The sequence below is a fragment of the Pleurodeles waltl genome, chromosome 8 (genome assembly GCF_031143425.1).
Source record: "Pleurodeles waltl isolate 20211129_DDA chromosome 8, aPleWal1.hap1.20221129, whole genome shotgun sequence".
NCBI lineage: Eukaryota > Metazoa > Chordata > Amphibia > Caudata > Salamandridae > Pleurodeles > Pleurodeles waltl.
This window is the reverse complement of record NC_090447.1, coordinates 503,247,085-503,268,355: the sequence shown is the minus strand read 5'-3', so window position 1 is coordinate 503,268,355 and position 21,271 is coordinate 503,247,085. Positions and strand designations below refer to the sequence as shown.

Genomic DNA, 21,271 nt, shown 5'->3' with positions numbered 1-21,271 from the left:
GCTGCAGTTGGAATACTGAGGCAGCGTAATCCTGAAGCCATCTCGGTCCACTTCATTCAATTTAAAGCCACTCCCAGCCACTTCAGCTCACTTTTGCAGCTTTCTGTTTTCTCCCATTGCGACGCTTTTTCGTTTTTCTCTTCCTCTGTCTTCCCCATATGTGTCTTTTGCCCGCAGCAAATGCTTGGGGGCGAAGAATAAACGCCGGCCCTCAAAAAGAAGTGCCGGTGCTCAGCACCGGAAACAACAAGCACAAATTAAGCACTGGTCCCTTTTACTTGTGAATACCAACAACATCCTAATATTGAGGGTATCCGCCTACTAATAGGCAGACAGCTATTTAAGAGAACATTTTCAGACATATATTATAACAGTGTAACACCACACATGAGCAAATCTACTAATGAGTGTACATTCACAATTTGTGACTGCAAAATGCCACATTACACTTGGCAAAAAGAGGCATGCGTTACTCTAAACTCAACTTAAGTGCTGTATTAGCTTTGTAATTGAAACCCTTTGTTCGCCTGCACAAATACTTGCAGGCTCACAAAGGAGTTTACTTATGTTGTTATTGGAGTAACTTAAGTTGTGCTATGTTGGGTGTTTGGAAAGCAATCCTTGCATTCTGAGGCTGACTCGAGGTACTTGGAGGAGGATAGAAATTAAGGGATCAGAAAAGATAGGATGAAATCGGTCTCTCTGGGAAGAGAAAGAACGTCAGTTGTGCAAATTGTCAAAAAACGAACACAGATCCATGTATTTCCATGAAATGTCCAATATTTTGGTGCTGTAACAATGTGAAAAGAACAGTTAATTGCGCAAATGGTGGTAAGGTAGCCAGACGTATGTGTGACATTCTACGACTTCCTTAGATTCCGAAATGTACTCCGGGCATTCTCCGAGTCCTGAAAACAATAAAATATATATGATTTATAGGTAGACATCTATGTGATATAAATTGAGTTTTGAACTCATCTTCTAGGCACTTTTGTTTTACCTCGCTTGCACGCCACTGGAAAGGAAGTTTGTCAATTTTTGAAGCGAGCATGACCGGAAGCAATGTGTAAGTGTTAAACTCTGGAAGTAGCGCTATATTCCTCTCATCCACATTGTACACTCTTGTCTCTTTTGGGTGTCATGTTCATGTCACTCAGCACGTTTGATTCCAAGCAAAAACCGACCGAATCGTGCATAGCAAATGTTAAGCTTTCTAGGAATAATCATTGAAAACTGGGTTTTCAGCCAGCCTTCTGTTCCTCTATAAATCGAGCGGGACTGCCTCGTGTCATGTCCAGCCAAGCGCAAAAATTATTTACTTGCTAAAGGTGCCAGATAAACCGTACGGACAGAGGCCTGGTGATGTGTTCCCGTAGGCATCTCTGCTGAGAAGTACCAGTTCTCGCCCTTTAAAATTAAAGAAGTGCAGGGCCTCAGTACTTGACTGTACCCGTAAAGCCTGCACCACCCAAACTTGCTACTTTACATCGTTCAAACAAATAACATTGTCTTTAGTAATAGCTTACTTTTTTTGATGCGCTTCACAGCACACTCGGGTCATTTTTAGGCGCTGAAACTACAGATGTCATGTCATTATTTTTTATCCATTTAAAGGTACGGAATTAACCAGATCAAAACGGCACAACAACAGTTCAGCTCACCGATCCACTGTCTCCCTTCCCGTTGGCAATCGGGATAATATTTGGCAAAGCAGGCACTTGCCACATGCGTGTTGTAGTCAGCATCCTACAGTATCAAGAGCAGTCTCCCATAGTGCAGTCCAGGTGGTTGCGTGTAGAGGTAGTCGGCTAATTCCTTCATTCTATTGGACAGAAGCAGGGTTCACTCCTCCAGTCAGTGTAGAGAAGATGCAGCCAGCTGTCTTGAAATACAGAGTGAGAAATAATGCAGGACTCCCCTGTTTGGAGTCACAGTAGGCTCATACGATAGGGAAGGGGTCTGGAGCAACAGGACGTCGAAGGATCGCTGCGTGATTAAATGAAGCCCCAAAGAGCCAAGCACTGGAGCAAGAGACAATCGTCTTCGTAGCTCGAGCAGCTCTGCTTTTGCGAGGAGGCGTATTTTGAAAGTTTCCTTTCCTGCCGAGGGGCTACTCTCAGCTGCTCGTGCTCTGAACAGCTGCCTGCCGATCTAGACTGGGCGACTAGTGCCAATGAACTGGGCGCACTTATGTCCTGACAGACAATCTGCTGTGCATTCGGAGATGTTTAGGTGAGCAGCTCTCAATATTGCCTGTTGGCGGGATTTACTTTGTTCTGCTGCACCGCAAGACGTTCCGCGGTGACAGAAACTTGTGAGAGTGTTTGATGTCTTTAAAGAGAACGGAGTAGAAGTTTGTGCCTCAGTTCAGTTCTGGGCGGAAGATGCATTTCGGCAAATCACAGGGATAGCCTAAATCTCAAGTATCGCAATTCACGGAGCATCTCGCACAGTCGTTTAACAGGTATGACCCAAGTTTTCTTTTTACGTGTTTGCATTATTAAAACATATGGATATATAAACAGTTTTCTGGTGCTACATCGTTTGAAATCAAAACACCAAGCAGAACAAAGAAGTAAAGGACGATAGGGAAAATATCAGCTCTTGGGCTGTTTATTGAAAAAATCAAACCCAAATGTTGTATTTCGAATCTAATTTCTAGAACATATGCCTAACGGCGTTTAAGTCTATGTGTGTTTGTCAGTTATGAAACTTGTTAATGTACCAATCATGCTATCTTGTCCAGTGATCGAACTGCATAAACATTTGCTGGAACTGTGATCCTGAGTGCAAAAGGGGAGCTGCCAGTGAATGTCGGGGCAGGGCAAAGTCGTTGCTAAAAGCAATACATTGTTCTGTAACTATTTTGATGGTCTTTCACATTCTGGTGACTGTATATGCATAACGCACATTCACTAAGCAAACAAAAAAAGAAAAACAAGTTAAACTAATCGGTGGGAAATGCATTCTTTTGAATTATGAAACATCAGTTGGTTAATGCGATCACTGTAGATGTCTATGAGTAACCAGAGAGTCAAAGAATTGAATCCTGGCTGGTGCAGTGAACAATACTGCATTGTGTATTTATAGTGCTAAGATGCCCCAGCTTGTGACTAAAAAGCATAAAGCACTGTGAATATGTAAATGCTTATTTTCAAATTGCATTACACACAGTATAAGCTAGGGTGTGAAAAGATGTAGAAAACGATTTTGTTGAAGGTAAAACAGTTACTTTACATACTCACACTAGTAGTCTGCATACTGCACCTAGTGCGTACTTTTTTATAAGGGTTCATTAACGGGACTTATGACAGAACTCAGCTTGTAACAACATAATATTAGCTCTAAAAAAAGCAACGAGGCTATAAGTGACTCAATTAAATCAATCTCAATTAATATTAATCAATTAATATTAGCTCTAAAAAAAGCAACGAGGCTATAAGTGACTCAATTAAATCAATCAATTAAAGCCCCCACTGACTCTCAAGCAGCCCTCAGATGTGTTGGTTAAACAAATTGCACACATTTACATTTCTTTCAGGTGGCATATTCCCTAAGAAGAATACTTTTTTCTTCTTCAGCTCACTGTCTCTTTCTCGGTTTTGCACTACAACCTCCCCTTTCCTTTCAGCCCAAGCCCATCAATGCCCACATTAACCACAGACACGTTTGATTGTTTTATCAAAAAGTACAGGATCTGTTTTTGCAAAATTAAAAATGGGGACATTATTTCCCAGAGATCCCACCCACTTCGACCTCTTGTCTTGTTCCTGAGCTATATGTCTTGCTTTACCTTTTGCAATACTTGTAAAACTTGTCAAACCATGGAAGTGAATTCGTCATTTGAAATTAAATGGTTGTAGAAAAAGTTTAAGAAAGACATTGGGCAGGTTAGCGTGTAGGATTAGTGTGTAGTTTGACCTCTGACCCGCGGACGTTGCAGAATGCAAAATAAGTCATGAAATGAAGCTGAGATGATATATTCACGTATATTATGAGATGTGATTGAAAGTCTCGCTCTGCATACATTTGGGATTTGACATTTTAAGTACAGTATTAAGCATTTAATCCATTTAGGAAGAGACAATATTGTTGTGACCCTGTCTTCAGTGCTAAATAACGTTTTCTGAGCTAAGCTTTCTGAACGACCAACCCAAGGGTGTATGTGTTGGTTTATGATAATCAATCGTTCCGAAGGTGATGAAGATGGGGACTTCGAAGAAAGATCCAGGGGCGGTAATGAGAGGTACACTGCATTCGGTGAGATGCCCGGATTTGTTTAATCTCCGCCGGAGAGGTATTGTATAAGGGTATTAACCCGGGCAGATAATGCGCGTGCCGCTGGATTGATAAAGTGTGTGTGGTAATTGATTCCTTAGCCTCAGAAGAAGTGCAGGTCTCAGAAGAGCTTACGCTGCTGATGCATTTCCATCTAATCTGCTCTGCATCGCCTTTTAATGAGGACAGTGTTTTCTGAAGTGATGGAAGAATTAAGGCGGGTGTTGGGTTGGTTTCAAATGCATGTATTATATGTTTTTTTGTTTTTTTTTGTCGGAAACTTTTAGAAACGCCAAACATATAGGAAACTGACATAGTGAATTCTGATGAAGTTCTAATAAGCAGCTGCAAAGCAAGCTAAATTACAAATGAACACACAACACGAGCATAGAAAGCTACTTGGTCTGATGGTTAAATTGCTGACTAGCACCAGGAGATCTGGGGAAGGATGTAATACTTTCCACTTTACCGAACTGTGTAATCCTTGGTATATAAATATATCTCTATCTTCCTCAACTCCCTTAGAATGTATTACGTTTTAGAAATGGCTAAATTCAAGCATTCTTTAAAGTGCTCTTTTAATTTACCCAAAGACAGAATAAGAAAACAGACCATATAAAAGTGCATGTCAATATATCCACCAGTCCCATGTTACATTGACATAACTAAAGCCGTAATGATTAGAGTCATTAATCCACTGTTCGTGTCTGGGTCTGAACATCAGTTTAGAAATCTAGTTAGTGCATTACTTAAATGAGGCAATGCCGTAGAACATCTGCACACGTTGAAGCATTGCCCTCCAGCTCTTTCTTCCCTCAGAAAGCCCAATACAAGGTGACCAGTAACCGGAATAGAGCATAATGGCTCTTAAGTTGCCAATTCTGGCTGATACCTTTATCCCATTTATCGGCCATCACAAGCTTCCTGGTCCAGAATGGGAAATAACAAGCGAGGCCCTGAATATCGGGGTCTATTCCCGCATGCAATTCTTGAGTCCTTTCTTTTTGCTGCACTCATTTTTCACCTACTCTCAGCAGGATGATAACATGCGGGGAAAAGCATTAGGTTTTAATAGGGGCAATACTATACACTCGGTAAATCTAAGGTGTATTACTACACCCGATAAATCTTAGGTGTATTACTACGCCCGGTAAAGCTGAGATGTATTACTACACCCAGTATATCTCAGGTGTATTACTACACCCGGTAAATCACCTTACTACACCTGGTAAATCTCAGGTGTATTACCACACACTGTAAATCTCAGATTCATGCGGGGCACACAAATAGAAATGGTGCTAACATGTCCATAGGTGAATTTACACTATAGCAAGTGTCTCCGGTCATCTTACTATAAACGTAACTGGAATACCTCTCTCAGTATCTTCATGAAGAATTATTCTTAAAAAAATATGCAGCTCAGCATGAGTACTGTGGTGCCTTTAGTTACAATCCTCATGCCGATTTACATTAAAAAGTGCAGAAAAGTGATAGTTGAATCCATATCATTTCTAAAAACAAATCCTTCACTCAATCGTTGCAGCTGGCCTGCACCGTGACCTGCCGACGCCACACAGAGTCACAGCCCCCCCTTTGCACCGCAACCCTGGTCTCACCGCTGCCACCACCAAGCCGCTGCTTGCACTGTGAACTGTGGGCCCGCACTTCGGCATCGCCTTGCTCACATCGCAGCCTGGGCTTCCCCGACGACAATGGTCCTGCTGACGCCAGCACCAGCACCTGGCCTGTGGACACTGCTTGCGAGGAAAAAGAAGCACCGTCCCACCCCGCACCGCAGCCTCGGTTCACCAAGGCCAGCATCATGTACTGCAGTGTCAACAGACGTCCTTGTCTGCACTGTGACCCGTGGATGCTGCATGGAGCCTGTCCCGCTCTACACTGCCAACTTGGGCCCACAGACGACTGCGCTTCAGCAATGATGATGCCGCTGCCTGCATCGTGACCTGGTGACACTGAACTTCATATCTCCCTTATCCTGACTAGAGTGAGGGTCCCTACTTAAATAGGGTGCAAACTGACTGCCAACTAGAGACCCCATTTCTAAAATCAGTTCTCAGCGGTGTGGATAGGTCTTACATTTGCACTTGACCCACAGTTATTGGTGTACACTACTACCATATAGCAGACCACTATGTGGCACATTCTGATTTTTTTTTTTAATTTTTAATTTGGTCTACTTTTGGTCTTGAGTTCAAGTGAACTCCAGCTATATCATGTCTCAGTCAAGAGCATCATCAGTTGCATCCCAGGATTTTGTTTTTGAGGAGGATAGGTTGGAAACCTACACTGTGAAGGAACTGATGGCAGTTTGCAAAAACCTCAAAGTCCAAGTCAGAGGTCTCACCAAGAAGGAGGAGCTAGAAAAGCCCCTGAGGCCTGGGTAGCAGCCAGAACTGCCAGTGGGCAGTCTGAGTATCCAACTGGGGAGTCCATGGACCCCAAGCCTAGGAAAGATGTGCTGAGGTTGCAGGAGCTGCTAGGGGGGAGGTACTCTCTGGGTCAGGCAGCAGTGGTGATTCCAAGGGCCTGAATCCAGAGGAGCTGGAGGACAGGAGAGAAGCCAGGAGGCACCAGATAGAGTTGGAGAGGTTAGAAATGGAGGACCGAAAGGAGAAGCGGGCCATGGAGGAAAGGAAGATGCTTTTAGATCATGAGCTCAGAAGGAAGGAGCTGGATTAAAGGAGTAGATCCAGCAATGAAGGCGGCAGCAATACCTCAGTGCAATCAGATAGAATAGTACACATTTCCAAGAATGTAGGGAGAGAGTGTGATAAGAAGAGAGATGATATCCGGAGGTGGTTTCAGGGATATGAGTCCTCTATCCACATGAATGGGGTCCCTGAGAAGCATTCGGGAGCAGGATTGTGGAACCACTTCACAGAGTAGGGGTGGGACACTTTGCTAGCTTTGGGTAAGGGGTACAACCTCACCTAGGCTGACATGAAGGAGGCCCTTCTCACCATGTATGTTCTCACTCCTGACAAGCACAGGGATCAATTTAGAGGGAGTAAGAAAATTGATTCCCAGACCTGGTTAGAATGTGTAGATTATTTTTACAGAGCAGTGGATAGTTTGGTAAAGGGCAGTAATGTTACAGATTTTCAGGGGCTGTACAATTTAATTGCATGGGAGCTCTTGTCTAATCTGTTTTTTTAGAGCTGCGCCAGCACTTGACTTATAGTAAGCTGACTGACCCCAGGAAGATTGTTATGGAGGAGGATCACTGGGTGATTACCAGGGTCTACAAGAAGGTGTATGGGGGAGACTCTGCCAAAAGTGGGCAGGGTCCCCAACAGAAGAAGTAGAGGGAGGTCAAGGGAGACACAGACAGGTCCCAGGCTAACTGGGGAGAAAAAGGGTCCCAGGTCCCTTCTGACAGGAAGGAGGGTGGTTCTGGTGGGCGGTGTCCCCGGGCACCCCATTTTCAAACCCAGTGCTTTGAGTGTTCCCAGTTAAGACACATGAAAGGGGACTCTGTCCTTAGAAACCCCCCACAGGTGGCCCCTCTACCGAGGTGGCCAATGTGGCCTTAGGGGGAGGTAGCCCCCCGGTGGCAGGTCCACGACCATGCCATGATATCCCTTAGTTGGGAGAAGGACTCAGAGTGTGAGTTGATGATCCCTGAGGGTGGAAGTCATCACTTCCACCAGGTGACAGTGAATGGAGACCCAGTCACTGCTCTGAGGGACATTGGGCTAGCCATACCATGATGGTGGAAAGGCTTGTCTTCCCAGAGCAGTACACCGGCTAGGTGTGTAGGGTGACACCAGCCCATGGGCAGGACATCTTCTGCCTTATGGCCCTGGTATCCCAAGAGTGGGGTGGTGAGGTGACCCAGATGCGGGTTATAGTCAGTCCCCACATGCCCATAGACTGCCTTCTGGGGAATGAGTTGCCCCAGGTGTCAGGGGAACTGGGAGAGATGCCCCCCAGAGATGCCCTCACAGTTCAGTTGTTTGGGAGTACCACTCCAAGGCGGAAGGTATAGGTCCCAGCAAGAGATACAGGAGGAGGGAGAGCTCACCTCTGTCCTCTGCTCATCCTGAGGGTACCGACCCTCAATTGAGTAACCAGTCTCAGGATACCACCCCTGCACTGGTGGGAGGCGAAGTGGAAAAAGGGTGCAAGTCACCTGAGGTCACTAGCCCCAATTTTCGAAACCACAGAGGCTAGAGACCATAGGATGGCCTGGGGCCTGGCCCTTGACACTGACAGCTGTCAGTGACCTCTGTTGGTTGTTATCCTTGTGGTCAGAGTTTTCCCTGGGAGGAGAACTGAAGTCAGACCCCAGGGGTCGAAGGAGCCACATCACACTGTTGGCCATGGTGGTACTGTCTGCCTGCTGGGATGCATCTGTGAGCAAGGTAAGGTTAGGTGCTGCAAAGATGGAGTCCTCAGATGAGGAGAAGGGTCCCACCAGGGTTAGTTCAGTGGGCCCTGAGAGTGCTGACCGAGGGATCCACCTGGGTTCAGAGAAGCGTAGAACTGGCAAGAGCCCCTGCAGTAGTAGGCCACGGTCCAGGATCTATCACCTTGAGCAGGGAAGTCTAACAAGGTATTGATGTCGTACCCTGGCTTTAAACTGGGAGAGGATTGTGTTGGAAATGGCCCTTTTTGCATGGTTATCCCCAAACTTTTTGCCTTATTTCTACTATTTTTTCTGATCTGTTTTTGCTGGTTTATTGTCTCTGTGCACTTTACCACTGCTGAGCAGTGCTAAACTGCAAGTGTTCCCCATGTACATTGTATTGGTGATTGGTTTATCTGTGATTGGCATAGTTGATATTCTAGTAAGTCCTTTGTAAAGTGCACTAGAGGTGCCCAGGGCCTGTAAATCAAAAGCTACTAGTGGGCCTGCAGCACTGGTTGTGCCCGCCCCTCTGAGTAGCCATGTGAACATGTCTCAGACCTGCTACAGCGGTGTCTCTGTGTGCAGTTTTAAACTGCCAATTTGACCTGGCAAGAGTACCCACTTGCCAGGCCCAAACCTTCCCTTTTACTACATGTAAGGCAACCCTAAGGTAGGCCCTGGGTAGCCCCAAGGGCAGGGTGCAGTATATGTTAAAGGAGGGACATGTACTGATGTGTTTTACATGTCCTAACAGTGAAATACTGCCAAATTTATTTTTCCCTGTTGCAAGGCCTATCTCTGTCATAGGTTAACATGGGGTCTACCTTTAAATAACTTTCAATTGCAGTTTCCCTTTGAGAGCAGATAGAAATATGGAGTTTGGGGGCTCTGAGCTGACAATTTAAAAATACACCTGTCCCGTCCCGCACAGTAGGCCTGGCCCACCAACTCCAGCACCATCGACTCCTGTGTCGTCATCAGACATCACTTTCTGCCCCGTGACCTGTTGACATGGCATGGAGCCCGTCCCGCACTGCACTGCCAACTTGGGCCCATCGATGACAGCGCTTCAGCAACGACGACACTGTACCAGCACTGTAACCTGGTGACACCGCATGTTGCATCGCACCACTTCACATCACAGCCCTGGTCTCACTGATGCTCCTGGATGCTGTTACCAAGCCGCTTCCTGCATCGTGACCTATGGGCACCGCACATCGCCCCACTTTGCACCACAGCCCCGACGCCATCCATGCCAGCGCTCCTGACTTCATCAGCCTAGAGTTCGATCTGCAATGCGTGTGACTTCAAGGGCCCGACGACCACCCGCACCAACTTCCGGAACCAACACCGCAACGCTAGCAACACCGCTCTCCAGATCTCATAACGAAGATCACAACGCCCTGCAGTTCCAAAGGTACTATTTTCAGGTCTTCCCGACACCATAGCTGGCCTGCGATGATGTGGCCGGCATGAACTGTTGGTTTTGGTGATAATGGCACCGTGATAGCCCCAGGTGGAGCTATCGACTTCAAGGAACTGTATTTTTAAGTTCATTTTTGCTAAATTCATATCTTTATTGCTGTATGTTGGATTTTTCTTATTTTGGTCTTGTTTTACACAGATAACTATTGGCTATTTTTCTAAAACTGGTGTGGTGTCCTTTTGTAGTGTTTTCGCTGCATAACTGTGTGTCACGTTCAAATGCTTTACACATAGCTTATGAGAAAGACCTGGCTGCTCGTGTCAAGCAACCAAGAGGGTGAGTAGGGGTAATCTGAGCAGGTATCTCCCTTATCCTGACTAGAGTGAGGGTCCCTACTTGGACAATGTGCACACCGACTGCCAACTAAAGACCCCATTTCTACAAGTTTGTATCTTTTATTTATTGATATCCATGTTTTCCATAATACCAATATACTCACTTGCTAGCTCTATAGAGCGTTTCCTTACAAAGCCATGGGCTTTATTCGCAAAGCCGTTTGAACATGTAAGTGTGAGTTAGGTCCACTGGTTGCTGTATGTTTGAGTACAATGAGGTTGTAAACTCTCACCCATAGCTAGCTATGTTGCTTACGCACAATATAACCGCAAAATGGTGTAACACTGGACGTGGATAAATCCCATTCAAGAAGTCGAGAGTGTTGTACCAGGTTGTGGTGTCCTGTTAAGTTTGGAAACACACACTGCAGATGTGACTTTGGGTATTCTCAAACTCCTCACCTACTTTTCTCCACCGTGTGAATAGTCAGAGATGTACACCATGCCAATGGCCTTAGTACATTCCTTTACAACACTGGTAGAGGTATAGGAAAATAGGGGCATATTTAAGAGCCCCTAACACCACTGGAGCATCACTTTACGTGATGCTCTGGTGGCACTATGCCCTGCACTGTATTTACAAGTTGGTGTTAACCCACTTTTTGTGGCTCAACGCAACCATGTAAACACAGCCCTTTCACACGCAGTACTTTGCGTGGAAGGGGCGTACAATGGGTGCTTCTGTGGGCGTGCCACAGCAACACCCATTGCATTTTGACGCTGCCTCAGATTTACAAGTAAAAATTCTTTCATTTCTCCTTGGGGCATATGTAAGAGCCCCTAGCAACATTCTCAGGCTACATTAGCATCATTTTTGGCGCTAATGTGGCATTAAAAGACCAAAAATGCAGCGCCATATTTACAAAGTGACACAATGCATGCATTGCACCACTTTGTAACTATTTGCACTACATTACCCCTGCTCCAGTCATAATGTATGCAAAGGGGTTGTTTCTCCGTTAGGGGGGGGGGGTGAAAAATGGAAAAAAGGAAATCTAAGAGATTTTCTTGAGCCATTTTTATAGGCACCTTTAACGCCTGCTCAGAGCAGGAGTTAAAAGGGGTCATGCCATTGATTACAATGGGCCCCTATATACTCTGGAGGAGTAGCACCAAAATGTTGGCGTTACACCTGCAAAGTATATCAATAGCATAAAAAAAAGATGCTATTGCCCCCTACTTTGCGCCATAGTGTGCTGTATTTTAAATACAGCGCACACATGGTGGGGGTAGGGGCTGCTAAGGGGCACAAGAAAAGTGGCACTGCATTGTGTGCAGCACCACTTCTCTTTAATATGCCCCCTTGTTTTTTGCTCTTCCTATGTGTGCTGCATTCTGCAGCACACATAGAAACAGCAAATCGCCATTTAAGATTGTTTTCGGCAGGAAGATGTTCCTTCCTGCACAAAAACATTCTTCCCCTCAACGCAGCAATCCTTGCACTATGGTACAAGTGTTACCACATTGGCACACAGCAGCAAATTTTGCGCCTGTGCAGAAGAAACACAGGGATGCGCTGTATTTTAGTATCCCTGGGTTTTGAAAATGACGGTGCTCGAGGCTGCCAAATTTAGCGCAGCACCGTGCACCTTCATTTTCTATTAAATCTGGCCCGTAGTTTTTTTCTGTTTCATGTCAATAAGACATTCAGGGCCAGATGTAGCAAACTTGGAAATTGCGACTTGCAATTTGCGAGTCGGAGCGACTCGCAAATTGCAAGTCGCAATTTCCAATGCAGAACGGTGTCTCAGACACCCTCTGCGAGTCGGTATGGGGTCGCAGAGACCCACCTCATTAATATTAATGAGGTGGATCGCAAATTGCGGCCCCATACCGACTATGGGCACTCGCAAACATGGAGGCCTGCTGTAGTCAGCAGACCTCCATGTTCGTGACTGCTTTTAAATAAAGCACTTTTTTTTTTTATTAAGTGTAGCCCGTTTTCCTTAAAGGAAAAAGAGCTGCACTTAAAAAAAAACCCGAAACCTTTAGTTTCGGTATTTTTTCACGGCAGGCAGTGGTCCCTTGGACCACTCACTACCTGCCCTGAAAAAATTGTTTTGGGTCCATTCACAAAGTGGAAGGGGTCCCATGGGGACCCCTTCCAATTTGCGAGTGGGTTACCATCCACTTGAAGTGGATGGTAACTGCGACACCATTTGCGACCGCATATCCGATTCGCAAATGGGAAGGGAACACCCCTTCCTATTTGCGATTCTGAAATGCATATTGCAAGTCGGTCCCGACTCGCAATATGCATTTCTGCATAGGAAAATGCGATTTGCGAGTCGTAAACAGCACTTTTTGCCGTTTGCGACTCGCAAATCGTTTCCTGCATCTGGCCCCTAGTCCCCTCTTAAGTATTAGTACTGAAAATGTGCGAGAACTGCTGGATTCAAGTGAGGGGTGATCCGGGGTATTTTAAAGGAGTGTGGCTACTAGAATGATTAGTGCAGTGTTAATCCAAATCGCAGAATGAGGAATCCTTATTGTGGATTTAGCGCAGTAGGAATGGGGCTGGCCTAAATGGTCCTTCACACAGGCAACATTACTTGGAAATGCATAAAGCGTGTGTGTTATAAAAGGAGGCGATCCTGCGGAGCTTTCTAACTTCACGTTCCACAAACATTTTTATTCTCCTAACGTTGAGACGTTAGAAGACAGACTTGATTTGTAACCTGCCCTTTCTGTAAATGTCCTCTACCAAGAGAGAGCAAAGTGCATGACATGAAGAAAAAATCCTAAAGAAAAGAAACTCTGCTATATTTAATATTGCACGCAGCGCACAAAGCAGCCAAGAAGCCTTTCAGGAAAATGTGAGCGACGATGTGACAGTTAATAACGCAGTGAAGGTGTGGCTTTATAGAGAATTAGCTTTTAAAAGTAAGGTTCTGAATGCCCGAATAACATAACTCCAAAGTGACTGTAGTAGCTCATGAGAAGTTTCGTCATTAAACAAGCAACAATAAAAACTCTCTCTGCCCACAATCCCTCTCCCCCATTTTCTCTGGTACTCGAAATAACTTTTGAACACATTTCGTTTTTCTCATGTGATGTTTAACAGTCAGTAGTCATGACAAACAAAAATGTACAGACAGATGTGCCCTTGACCAAGGCTGTATTAACATTTTCCTTGGAAACTGAATAATGATGATGTTTCTTCTTGATCCTTAACTCTAAGGTCTTCCACATGAAAGCTCAGTGTAAGCTGGTGAATCAGTCTGAAATGTGCCTTACTGGGGTATTCACATTCAAAGTTTAAGGCAGAGTTATATTTTTCTTTTCAGCTGTACTGAAAATCATGAATTCCTATCTCATGAGTTGAGTTTCTGGCTGATCTACAGTCAGAAATTAAGCAGCCAGGACGGTGACCATTCATTGTTGCAGCTGTTAGAGACGATTGCAGTGGCTGCTCCCTATCAGGGGCTGGAAAAGGCAGCCTTGTGTGGGACCTCTCACTGCCCCTTGTCTCTGCTGCTAATGATTTAACTCAGCAGTGTTCACAAAAACACAAGTTCATACATGCCAACAGCCCCAATTCAGACGGGGACTCCCGATTTTTTAAGCTTAAAACAGCTTTATTTCATTTGTGTCCCACTTAAAAATGCCTCTGCCTTAATAGAAGTAAATGGGAAAACTATAAATTGCCCACATTTTTCTCAAAATCTCATTCTTGCCCATTAAAAATGTTGGCATAAATGTGGTTTTCATATTTTCATGACAATGCACAGGTCAGCCGTCTTGGCCTTGTGTCCAGGCTCCTGATGATAGGAGGAGGAGGGGGGCTCTGAGACATGATCCAGCTACAGTGCGTTGTTTAAAACACAGAATTATCTAGGTGGATGTCTGCAGTGGGCATATGAGGGGCACAGCTCAACTAGGTTTCCTCACAGAGGCAGAGTTCACTATATTTAGCAGGCATACTGTGCATGCATCAGCGGGCACACTACTGTATATTTGCTAAACTGGGGTTGTCAAGGCTCACATCCGTGCATCCCTGAGGTAAATGAGACACCTCATAATGCAACAAGGTCAGCATTCCCAGCACTGTTCCAGCTTCCTGTAGGGCCGTACTTCTAGTCCCATCAAGAGGCTGGGACTAAAATTGAGGTGGACAACTAAGGAATCAAGGTAAGTAAAACAAATGTTATCTCTCTGTCTGTGTTTGTGAGTGTGTTTGTGTGTGACTGACAGTGAATGAGATTGAGTGAGAAGGTCTGTGTGTGTGTTTGAGAGTGGCTAAGAAAGTGAAAGTGAGAATTTGAGACTGAGAGAGTGCAGGAATAAGTGAAAGTGAGTGCGAGGGAGTGAATGAAGGAGTGTGAGTATCTTAAAAAGAGTGAGTGATTGGAGATTGTGAGAGGGAGTGAAAGTGAATCAGGTGTTAAGCTATCATTGGCACAGCAGGTGCAGTTGCACCAGGGCCTAGAGTCATTGAGTGAGAAAGGGTGTGTGTTTGTGATTTAAGTGACTGTGAGAACCAGTGACTATGAGTATGTTTGTGTGTGAGTAAAAGTGAGTATGAGTGAGAGTGAGTAAGTGAAAGAGTGTGTGTTAGAGTAAGTGAAGGGGAACAGAGGGAATTTGAGAGGGTGTGAGTATGAATACGAGTGTGCGAGACAGAATGAGTTTGTTTGTATGTTTTATGATTGTGATTATGGCATTCTCAGAATAAGTCTTTGCTTATGGTGACACCCAAGCTAACATGCCGCAGCTCAAATGCTGGCATCTTGAAGACAATTTTTGTTATAAGAATGGACACCCATGGTAAAATGCAGGCCCGACATACTAGGACTAATTCTTAGCATAAGGCCCCTTTTTAAAATGCTAGTGGTTGTATACTGGTGGAAATTATTGGCATTGAGACACCACCTGCAAAATGTTGGAACTGAGACATTGGAGGTAATTCTTGGCATAAGAGAGGGCGCCCAAGGGAAAAGGCAGAGCCAGATATACTGGAAGTAAAACTTGATGTAAGGGGAACCTATGTGAAAATGCTGGTGCTGGCATACTGGAGGTAATTCTTTGCCTTAAAGATGGTAGCCATGCCATATTGGGGCTGAGGGGCTGAGGGGCTTAGGGGCTGGTTTGGAGGAAGAAAACCATGATATGGCTGTGAAATACTGGAGGTCATTTTTGACTTACGAGCATGGTGTATTGGCAATATCAATGGCAACATTCTGGCACTGGAATATTGTGTATTTTGGAATTTTTCCCATTTGCAGGGTCACCTGGGATTTTTTCCCTTTTTTTGAAACCTACTTTTGTTGGCTGTAAAAACTTGGGCACTTAAATCCTGCTAATCGGAGGTAAAGTGCTTGTAAGTTCCCTTTTAGACCCGGGCCTGCAAATTAAATGCTACTATAGGACTGCAGCACTCATTTTATCACCCAATATAGTAGTACTGTAAAATAGGTCTTCAGCAGGGGTGTAGCTTTGGAGAGGCAGGTGTTTGGGGTGCAACATCTCCCCTCCCAAAAAAGGCATATTTTGCTTGATAGTTAGGTCTGCGGACCCTGGGTCAGATCTCCTCTGCCTTTGTTAGTTTTTCTCATCACACTTGTTTGAGCAAAATATTTTAACTTGTGTTCTTTTCCTCAGGAACTTACATAGAGGCCCACCTAATGCAAATCAGCATTGAACCCGATCCTCACGGGAACAATGTATCCCAAACCTTGGCCATTCCTCCACCCGTCAGCACACTGCTTTTTAGTTGGCAAATCTATGATTCACACACCCCGAATCTCACAGCCTAATCTACACTCCTGGTCTCTAGGCCTGCTATTTCAACCTGGGTAGGCAGTTTTAAACTGCCATTTTGACCTGGCAAAATAAACCTTTTGCCAGGCTTGAACCTTCAAGTTCATAAATTATACATCACCCCTGAGGTAGGTAGGCTGTAAAAGCCCCAGAGGGCAGGGTACATGGTATTTAAGAAGCAGGACATGTATAGTTAATGTTTTTCATGTCCTGGCAGTGAAAAACCTCCAAATTAATTTTTCAGTGTGGCAAAGCAGGCTCTCCCATAAGTTAACAGTGATTTAGTAAGTGATAAATTCAGTTTGGGAATATCTAGAAAAATGCTTCAAGGACTCATTTTTATAGTATTTTAAAAACAACTGAATGTTAAAGTCAGATTTTATATTACTATTTTGAAAATGATACCCAACTTCCAGAAAAGTTTCAAATTCTGAACATAGAAGGTTTCTCCCTGATTAATGTCGAGCAGCATCCAACCAATGTGGAGGCCTTCCTGGGCACAGATTTCGGATCTCACCTTCTCAGAGCTTTCCTGACCTCATTGACAACCACAATGGGACCCTGCTCTTCAGCAATCTGCCGTTGTTGAGTCCCACTTTAGATCCAGCTCGCCCTGCCTAAGTAACATTGATGACCACTTTTTGTCCATAAAACTTTCTGTTTAGAAGGTAAACTTTCCACCGGGACAACCCAGGGTCCTTTTAGCCGATTCACACTTCATTGCGTTTGACCTTAACTTTTTACTTTGAGCCCATCTAGAGCGCTCAGGTAACTAGGTTTGGAGGCTTGTAGCTTTTGGCTGTATTTTTAATTCAGACTTTTAAAATTAGGCCCATATTTATACTTTTAGACGCAAAACTGCGCCAACGCAGTTTTGCGTCAAAACAATTAGCGCCGGCTAACGCCATTCTGAAGCGCCATGCGGGCGCCGTATTTATTGAATGACGTTAGCCGGCGTTAGCCGCCGGCGCTGTCTGGTGTGCGTTAAATAAAACGACGTACACCAGGCAGCGCCGGCGTAGGGGGAAAATGGCGTATGGGCGTCCACAAATGGTGCAAGTCAGGCTGAGGCAAAAAAATCGCCACAACCCGATTTGCGCCATTTTTTTACGACGCCCATCCCCCATTGAAATGACTCCTGTCTTAGCAAAGACAGGAGTCATGCCCCCTTGCCCAATGGCCATGCCCAGGGGACTTCTGTCCCCTGGGCATGGTCATTGGGCATAGTGGCATGTAGGGGGGCACAAATCAGGCCCCCCTATGCCACAAAAAAATAAAAAAAAATACTTACCTGGACTTACCTTAATGTCCCTGGGGTGGGTCCCTCCATCCTTGGGTGTCCTCCTGGGGTGGGCAAGGGTGGCAGGGGGTGTCCCTGGGGGCAGGAGAGGGCACCTCTGGGCTCATTCTGAGCCCACAGGTCCCTTAACGCCTGCCCTGACCCAGGCGCTAAAATCCGGCGCTGGAGGGACCCATCCCAGGGACATTGAGGTAAGTTCCGGTAAGTTTTTTTTTTTTTTTTTTTGTGGCATAGGGGGGCCTGATTTGTGCCCCCCTACATGCCACTATGCCCAATGACCATGCCCAGGGGACAGAAGTCACCTGGGCATGGCCATTGGGCAAGGGGGCATGACTCCTGTCTTTGCTAAGACAGGAGTCATTTCTATGGGGGTTGGGAGTCGAAAAAAATGGCGCAAATCGGGTTGAGGCGAAAAATTCAGCCTGACTTGCCCCATTTTTTGGCGCCCAAGCTCCATATCCCCCTACGCCGGCACTGCCTGGTGTACGTCGTTTTTTTCCACGCACACCAGGCAGCGCCGGCGGCTAACGTCATTGATTAAATACGGCGCCCGCATGGCGCTTCAGAATGGCGTTAGCCGGCGCTAATTTTTTTGACGCAAAACTGCGTTAGCGCAGTTTTGCGTCAAAAAGTATAAATATGGACCTCAGTGTTATAAAAATAAAGGTACTTTATTTTAGTCACACAATGCAAAAAATACTTTGTAGGCTATACTCCCTTAGGAGGTAAGTAATTTACACAATATATACACTAGTAACCAGAAACAGGTAAGTGCACAGTAGGAAAACAGTGCAAATAGTGAAAATGAGAATAGGTTACAATGGGCCTAGGGGGAACACAAACCATATACTAAAATAGTGGAATGCGAAAGTCGGTTTCCCACCTAGGCAAGTGTAGTGTGTAGAGGGGCACTGGGAGTGTAAGAAAACACCAAAGGTAAGTAAAATACTCCACCCCAGAGCCCAGGAAAGCAGGAGTAAAACACAGCAAGTTTCCTAAAACACACTAGAAGTCGTGATAGAAGATAATGTAAGAACCTGAAGAGATTGCAAGACACCGACGATGGATTCCTGGACCTGAAGGCCTGTGGAAGAAGGTGACCAAGTCCAAGAAGCACTGAAGAGTCCAGGGAGAACAGGAGCCCCGGCTAACCCAGATGAAGGTGCAAAAGAAGAACCACCGGTGAGAAGACAAAGTCAGTATTGCACCAAAGAAGACAGATGCAGGATCTGGTTGGTGCAGAAGATGTCCCATGCCGGATGGATGACTGCAGTCTGGTTTGCGTCACTGGATTCTGCCAACAAGTCTTGGCACACGCAATGCTCGCGGTTAGGGGAAAATGGTGCTGGCTTGGACCAGGAGGGACCTGGTGACCTCTTTCCAGGAGGGGGAGACAGAGGGAGCTCTCAGCAACTCAGAGAGCCCTCAGAAGATGTGGCACAGTGCACAGAAGTCCCACATCACGGGGACAAAGGAGGTGCAAATGGAGGCCCATGCAGCCCGACTCAAAGGATTCCACACCGCCAGAGAACCACTTGGGAAGCTGTGCGTCACAGGATGGAGTGCTGGGGGCCTAAGCTGTGCTGTACATGAAGAACTTCTTGGAAGGTCTCACACAAGCCTTGGCAACTGCAGGTCATGCTGTGCACGGGGGTACTGTCTTGCGTGGGGAGGCAAGCCCTTACCTCTACAAAAGTTGGGCAGCTGGACATTGGGACTGCGGGAGTCACTTTAGTCCACCACTCGTGTTGCTGGATCCATTTCTGTCATCTGGAGAGGGGGTCCAAGCCACTGGTCGTCGCTGCAGAGAGGTGCTTGCTGAAGCAGAGAAGTGACTCCGTCACTCCTCAGGAGATTCCTTCGGTTCTTCTGATGCAGGCTGAAGACAGGCAGTCCTCGAGGATGCACGACCTGGAAACTGTTGCAGTTGCTGGCAGGAGATGAAGATACAATGTTACAGTGTTACAGAAATCGTCTTAGCTTTTTTGTTGCAGTTTTGTAGAGTTCCTGCAGCAGTAAGCGGATGATTTTTCTGTAAAAGATGAAGTAAAGGATGCAGAGGATTCCTGCTGGAGTCTTGCAGTCCAAATCTGAAGAAACACCCAGAGGAGAGACCCCAAATAACCCTTTGAGGGAGATTGGTCACCTAAACAGGTAAGCACCTATCAGGAGGGGTCTCTGATGTCACCTGCTGGCACTGGCCACTGAGATGCTGCCAGAGTGCCCCACCACCTCAGAATCCAAGATGGCAAAACCCAGGGACACTCTGGAGGAGCTCTGGGCACCACCCCTCGGGTGGTGATGGACAGGGGAGTGGTCACTCCCCTTTCCTTGTCCAGTTTCACACCAGAGCAGGGACTGGCGGTCCCTAAATCAGTGTAGACTGGATTATGCATGGAGAGCACCATCTTTGCCCTTCAAAGCATTCCCTTGAGAGTCTGGGAGGATACCCCTCCCATGCCTGAGACACCTATTTCCAAACAGAAAGGGTGTAACACTCCTTTCCTAAAGGAAATGCATGTCTGTGAGGTGGCAGCAGCTGCGGCTGCCTGGAAAACCTCAGAAGGCTGGTATGGCAGTACTGGGGATCTTATGTGGAGCCCCCAGGGTGTATGGAATTGTACAACCAATACTGGAATCAGTATTGGGGTACAATTCCCAGTTGTTAGACGCCTTACATGGCCATGTTTGCAGTTACCATTGTGAAGCTGTACATAGGTATTGACCTATGTACAGTACACACTTAAAATGGCTTCCCCACACTCACAAAATCAGGGAAAATGGGCCTGGCAAACGTGGGTGCAGTTCTGCTAGTACAGAGGTGCCCTCACACACAGGTACTTTGCACCCGGTCCTCAGGGTCTGAGGGCCTGACATATACGTGACTTATAAGTGACCTGGTGCAGTGAAAGTGGCTGTGAAAAGTGCATGCACTATTTCACAAAGGCTACAATGACAGTCCTGTAGACGCCTTTGTATGTGCTCCCTATGGGTGGCAAACGAAATGCTGCAGCCCTTAGGGATACCCTGGAACACCAATGCCCTGGGTACCTAGGTACCATATACTAGGGACTTATAATGGGGGTTCAGTATGCCAATTTGGAGTGAAATACTGGGTTACCAGTATGTAAGGACAAATTTGGAACCAGAGAGAGCATAAGCATTGGGGTCCTGGTTAGCAGGATCCCAGTGACACAGTAAAGCATACTGACAAAAACAGTGAAACATACTGACAAGTAGGCCACAAACCATAAGCACTTGGGTCCTCACTAGCAGGATCCCAGTGACACAGTCAAAACACTCTGACAAACAGGACAAAAATGGGGGTAACCATGCTAGAAAGAGGCTACTTTCTCACAAGTGGAAAATGTACCTCAGCATTATTATTATTGCAGAAGGGGCAGTGCAAGCACATGTATCCACTTCTGGTAACTTAATGGGTAAAAATGGCTGCAAGTGCCTGCTCTATCCCTTTGGCATTCCATTACTGAGGTCCCTGGTGAGCTGCAATTTGACCTGTCTTTTAGGAATGCCAGGCACAAACTAAATATGATTAGTGTAGCAAATGATCAGATTTGTATTGTACAATCAATTTGCTGCATGTGAATGTCTCACTTTGTATGGACAAGACATTAGGCTTCAGGATATTGTTTCTTCCTGCTGTCAGTCATGGCTGCATTTATGCTGATAGACACTGAGAATCACAACATCACCACTCTGCAGCTGTGTCCCTTTCTTCC

General features: G+C 45.8%; 1 protein-coding gene across 2 annotated transcripts in view; it reads left to right on the top strand.

The window, feature by feature from the left end:
- The window catches only part of LOC138250072 (parapinopsin-like), a 2,239,710-nt gene that overhangs the window by 11,710 nt on the left and 2,206,729 nt on the right, over positions 1 to 21,271 (top strand). The window contains exon 1 of one of the 2 annotated variants that reach the window (XM_069204463.1): positions 1,582 to 2,464. The exons of the other annotated variant lie outside the window; for it this stretch is intronic. The gene's annotated coding sequence lies outside the window, so the exon portion shown is untranslated. Of the gene's footprint in view, positions 1 to 1,581; positions 2,465 to 21,271 lie in introns of those variants that run through there. 2 annotated transcript variants of the gene reach the window in all.